Here is a 6000-nt window from a genome sequence, read left to right as displayed (position 1 = left end):
ATGGCTCGCTTCCATTTGCAGAAGTAGTCATTACTGGAAGAGTAGGGATTTCTTTTTTAATGATTTTTTTTTTTTGCTATTAGCAAGCATACAAATGTCCTCAAACCTATCTACATCTTTCAGGGAAGACAAACAGACTCCCTTCGCATTATTCTCTTAATGTTTTTGAAAGAGCATAGACTGAAACATTTGTCAACAGGAGGGGCATCTGGGCTGTATGAAATTCATGATGATATTCATTAAAAATTATCACTGCTCCATCCCTGATAGATATCTTGTTGTCAGAATAAATCAGCAACTCATCAGCTCAGAAACTCCTTTTTAAAGAGAGGTACGCAGAGCGCATGCAATGAACATCACCTCTTGTTTTCTACATCCATCTCCAAATTAAAAAATATCGCCACTTACTGAACATAGAAGAAATGAAATGGGAACATACTGTTAAGAAACCAAACTCTTCATCTGTCACGGTGCTTCACGCTCTCCCAGAAGCCCGGAGGGAGGAAGCCCAGCAGGATGAGGTGGCTTGGCCAGAGGTGGTTGAGCTAGAAATGCAATGCACACCCTGTACCTAACCGGCCACTTCTGCAAGGTGGTACCTAAGTGCAAAGAAACTTAGGAAACTTAGGAAATGATAAAGGATAAGGCTGAATGTTAAGAAAATCTCTGGCAAATAATAATAAAAAAAAAAGCTTTTTTTTCCCCCTATCTAAACCATTTCTTACATTGTTATTTCAGAAGCGTAGCTGTAAGAGAGTTAAAACACATAACCTGCACCAATATATGCCAATATACTTTAAACATTGTTTTCTACATGAACTAGTTTGTATTGAAAACACCTAACTGAGCAACAGAAGAACATCTTTAATCACAGACATTCAATTTTGGCACATAGAAATGCTTTTTGTTTTCACTGTTACAATACTCAGAAAACAATAGGCACATTGTAATTCTGCGTATCAAAGCATTAAAATTCAAGCAATATCCTCTGGAAGCAAATCTTGCTTGGAGAAGATACACATTAATTACTGAAGGAACATATACATAGTGTGGCTACATTAAGACTGCATTTAAAAGAAAAAGTTAAAAGTAAAATCCCGTTGGTAGGGAATCAAACAATGGTGACAGATTTTCTGGATATCTGTATGAAAAACAGGCTGTATTTGTGTCTGTTCAGTTATACGATGGGTACAACTGAGAAATGAAGTTTTCAGTGTGATAGAAAAGAGATATTTTAAGAGATATTTCGCATATACCTGCAGTTATCTGTTTGCAGATGAAAAATTTTGCATATGCGTTTAGCTGGGTTTTTTTATTGCTCATATGTTGTACCCATACACTTGAGTTTATTTTAATAGAAATATACCACATAGCTGAAGAAATAACGTTACATGCTGTTTCATTTTCTAAAAATACTTTATTTTTGAAATACCACCCTGTGGCGGATTATGGGGCACTGGGACTACACCCAGAAATATAAATGCTGCATTTATTTAAAAACAAGACCTCTGGGGCTGCCTAGCAAAGCTGGTTCTGTTTCAGTGCTGTCTGCCACCGAGAGGAGGAGGGCTGGGGAGCGGGCTGAGTTTGGCAGAGTGGTGGCGAGGTGGCCGGACAGCCCTCTGCAGCAGTGCTGTGGAACCGTGCTGACGCCCGCGGCATGGTCCCACCTACAGCTCAAGGAGCTCTGGGCCACAGGACCTGCTGCTCTGCGCACAAGACCCGGTGCCACACTGGCTCCTGGTTTGAGTGACCTTGTTTTATGAAAATCATCTGGAAAAGAAGGTAGAACTGCACAAAATATTTTCCTCTTTACCCTTTTCTGTGCACACAGTTACTGGAAGAGTCATAGGGCGTTAGCTGCCCAAACAGAGGGGATATAGCTTGGCAGCACCTGCAGCAGACAGGAACAGTCCTCCAGGCACTCTCCAGCTCCATTAAAGCGAGCCCTTCCCCATCCATTGGGGAACCTCTCCCCAAGCTGCAGCCTTCAGCTGTCAAGGAGGATGAAGAGGAGCTGAATTTCTAGCAGGGAAGCAGATCATCCCTCTGTCCCATGCGCTTGGCTGTGTCAGCAAAAGTTATACACCCCTTTTCTTTCCGTGGAATGAGTCACCACTATAACTGCATCAAATATATGAACAGCTTAGTTTTAAAGCACCTGCCTCTATTCAGAGCTAAGAGTCTGAGAAGAGTTTATTCACTTACCTTTCAAGTGTTTTCTAAAGAAACATTTGTTTTACCGTCACAGTCGGTATTGCTGTGTCTAAAGTGTACAGCTACCTGCGTTGCAGAGGAGATGATTTATTGCACCGAATATGAAAAGCAAATCTCATCCAGCATTTACCATTACAATGCCAGAGTGAATTTGGGCTGGAGCACTTCCCTGAAGGGAACTCCCTTTTGTCACAGGCATACCATCTGAGTGCACAGAGAGGTCCCATCTTCAGGAAAAATACATTTCACGTGAAAATTGTTAAAAGAAAAGTCTTTCTTCAATACAAAGGATGTTCCTAAAGATTTTCCCTATGTTTCTGAGGAGGACTTTTGCTTTGAACTTTAACTGTTTGGTCAACTACTAGAATTGTAAAGAAAGGGTTTTTACCTTCCCGACACAGAAAGAGGGTGCAGGAACTATCATGGAGTATTGTTTCTTCCATCTTTATTAGCTTTTTGGTTTTAATTCTCATGGTGATGTTAAAGAACAGATCCTGCAGGAAATAAGAGAGAGACATTATTTCTATTTGTACTAGAGATTAGCAACTTTATCTGAATGTAATATTTCAGTGATCTGAGATTCAGAGCAACCAAGCCACAGGCTCTTTGGTTATCAAAAAAAGAGCTTTTTTCTTTTTTTAAAGTGTAATGGGTTACATTATATCATGAAATGTTTTCTTAAGAGCTATGCAAGTTCTTTCTTAAAGGAAACTGTTAGCAGGGGACCACCAGCACTGTCTGGCAGTCGTAGCCCCCTCTCTCAACCAGATTTCGCTGACAAAACCATGATTGGAAACAGAAGCTACTGGAGAAAGAAACAATACGCTTAGCAATTCAGAGCAGCTCTGTGGCTGTATTCCTCTCATATGATTGCACCTTTTAAACTCACCTCAAAAGATATAATAATCATGATGCTCCCAAACAAAGGCTTTAAGCGTTTGAGCCAGCTGAGGCAGCTGTTGCAGCATTTAAGGGTGATTATGGCAAATTTCTAAAGCCCAGTATTTCTTCAAAACCCCACTCTACTAAAACGCTCATGAATCCTTCTATTTTTGTCTCTTAAGAGCAAAGGAGATCAAAGTTATAATGGAAACAAAAAATGCCCCTGAGTAATTGCACCATTGTTTTAAGATAACTCAATTGAAAAATCATGATTGATACCTCCTACACTTTGGTTTTTGACATTGATTCCTTCAGACTTATCTAAAATAGAAACAATTAAACAAGCCAACAAAAAATCCTGAGATTTAGAGTAAAGATAAGCCTTGAGTAAAAGGACATGTTTTACAGAGTATCCTGGATGGAGCCATCCATTTCCATCTGCTGAGTAACGTTATCACTTCAGATAAAATTAAATTTGCTATTTACCTATCACCTTTTGTGTTTGAAGCAAAAAAATGTCTTATTTTGCTCCACTTTTTGTTTAGTATTGCATACAAAGACACCTTTTTATATGCTGAAACACAGCACTCCAGGGAGCAGAACTCCTCTTCCCTGGTTCCTGGACTTGCTGAGGACAAAACCGCTCCATTTCCAGCCCCTTTTTGCTGCTCTGCAGCAGACATCCCCTCTGAGGCAGCTTTGTGAATCCCAGAATTTAGTGAACATCAGCCAGTACTTTAAAGGCAGAAGCTAAACAATATTCTGTCGTCAGCACCATAACAATAAAAATATTTATCCTGAACTTGTGCTGGGTGCCACCCACCTGTTTCTTATGCAGTTCTTAAAAACTGCTAATGTCCCCGTCTAACACCAATTTTCTACAAAACTGTAACACTCTCAGCTCCAGGGTCTTTCTGTCAAGCTGGCTAAAGTGAAGCCTTACTACGTGGGTCTGTATTAAAGCAACACGTCTGCCAAGAGACGAAGCCTGAAAGTGTTGTACCAGGCTGACAGCAGGCTTTCTGCTGTGCGGATTGCCAGCTGCAGAAGCAGTGCTTTCCATTAGACTCTGACAGAAAGCATCGCCTCTGGCTGTGTCATCTCTCACAGCCCCTGGCTAGGCAGTGTGATGGCTCCCGTGCAAAACCACAAGGTTTTCCGGCCGTCAGGCCTCAGCACGCCTGTGCACACAGAAATAAAACCAGTATGTGATAAGCACAGGCTGTGATGGGAAGGTATTAACTCTGCACGACATTTTCACATCCTACACCCGCTACAAACTCCATGTGTGCGTGACCTATTCTTTGGCACTGCAAAATTAGCAGCGAGGAATTATCAGCAAGTCAGAGGGCTCCAAATATTGCTGTGCCAGGGCAACTTTTATTCACAGGAATAATGTAGGCATCTCCCATTCCCTCCTAGGAACTTTGATAGAGCCAGGTCATCACTGAAAAATATTTGCATATTTAAACTGTTTCATTATCTCATAAATGCCTCTAATCAGTCATTTGCATGCTAAGAGAGGAAGAACGGTAACAAAACTGAAGAGGCATTGGAAATTAATGCAAATACCTCTTCACAATCTCATGGAGCAAAAGATTTCCAAAAAAAGTGTATTTATGAAGAAAAAAATGAACAAAATTATAAAAAGTCCATTTTGGCCATGATGATTAAGAAAATTACACCATAGTTATAGTTTCCATAATAGACTATTTCAATAAAACATTTGTGTAGAGGACACTTACATTTCTACAGAGAGATACTTACTGCATTTATCTTTTCTATTTCAAGCTGGGGCAGTAAGCCATGCTTAATTTTAAACACGACAGGAGAACTGTCTGACAGCTCCAGCTGTTTTAGCTGTGTTCTGCACCAGAGCAAAAATATCTGAACAAAACTCTAGATTAATCTCCCTGAGCTATATTGAAACCAGTTAATTCTTTAACAGTGAAGGAGGTGTGATTTAAAAATAAATAAATCACGCTGAGATGTCTGAACAAAATGACGGTAACCTAGCATCCTCCACAAGTACTATTTAGAAGATACAGGGAGACCAAGAGTCCTCTAGATCATCATACATATTTTATGTTGTTTCTGTCTATATGGAGCAATGTTACATGCGATTCAACTTACTCAGAGTATCTTACTGTCTTTACACAGCACTGCAAGCTGCTGTAAATTAAGGCACTGAAAGACGATGCTCCTACCCTAACCATAATCCACCACAGTTAAGCCTGAAAAGAGAAAACCTTGTCCTGTGGACCTTGCCTAAAGCATGACAAAAGCAATGGGAATCTTGCAGTGATTTCAGCTGGCTTTCGGCAAGGTCTCAAAAGCAAAACTGTATGTTTGCTCCTGTACCCATGGGCAGCCAAACTCTGCCTAGTTGCATGCCAGATAGCTGAGCTTTTTTCCTTCTTCCAAACTTGAGGCATTCCATAAAAATCAGCGTTCAACCTAATACAATATGCATCAATATTAACTAGTTAACCAGTTCACTTTACATCAGGTCCTTTTTCCCCAGACAGACTCTGCCTGGTACGACTGGCCTGTCTGGGGTTCTGCTGTGTGGACTTTGCTGAGTCCCTTCTTCAAGGTCCTGAGCACCATCAGAAGTCGCTGAGACCAGACACTGAGAAAGGGGAGCGGAACAGTAGAAATTACTGATTTTCAGTCACTAGGCTGGTCCAAAAGGAGCATTTTTAGCCGTCTCAATGAAGCATTCGAGGGACCTACTTCTTACTTGCAGTTTTCTTTCATTAGACTTGGGTATAATTTTAAGGCAGATGCCTTTCCAAAGATAAAACAGAAACGTTTTACTGTAGATCATAGAAAAACTAAGTTTTTTACTTTTCTTTTGAATTAAACGATTTTTCTAGAAAACAATTTCATGACACAGAA

Source organism: Gymnogyps californianus, chromosome 2 (assembly GCF_018139145.2).
Source record: "Gymnogyps californianus isolate 813 chromosome 2, ASM1813914v2, whole genome shotgun sequence".
In the NCBI taxonomy this organism is placed as follows: Eukaryota; Metazoa; Chordata; class Aves; order Accipitriformes; family Cathartidae; genus Gymnogyps; species Gymnogyps californianus.
This window is presented reverse-complemented; position numbering follows the sequence as displayed.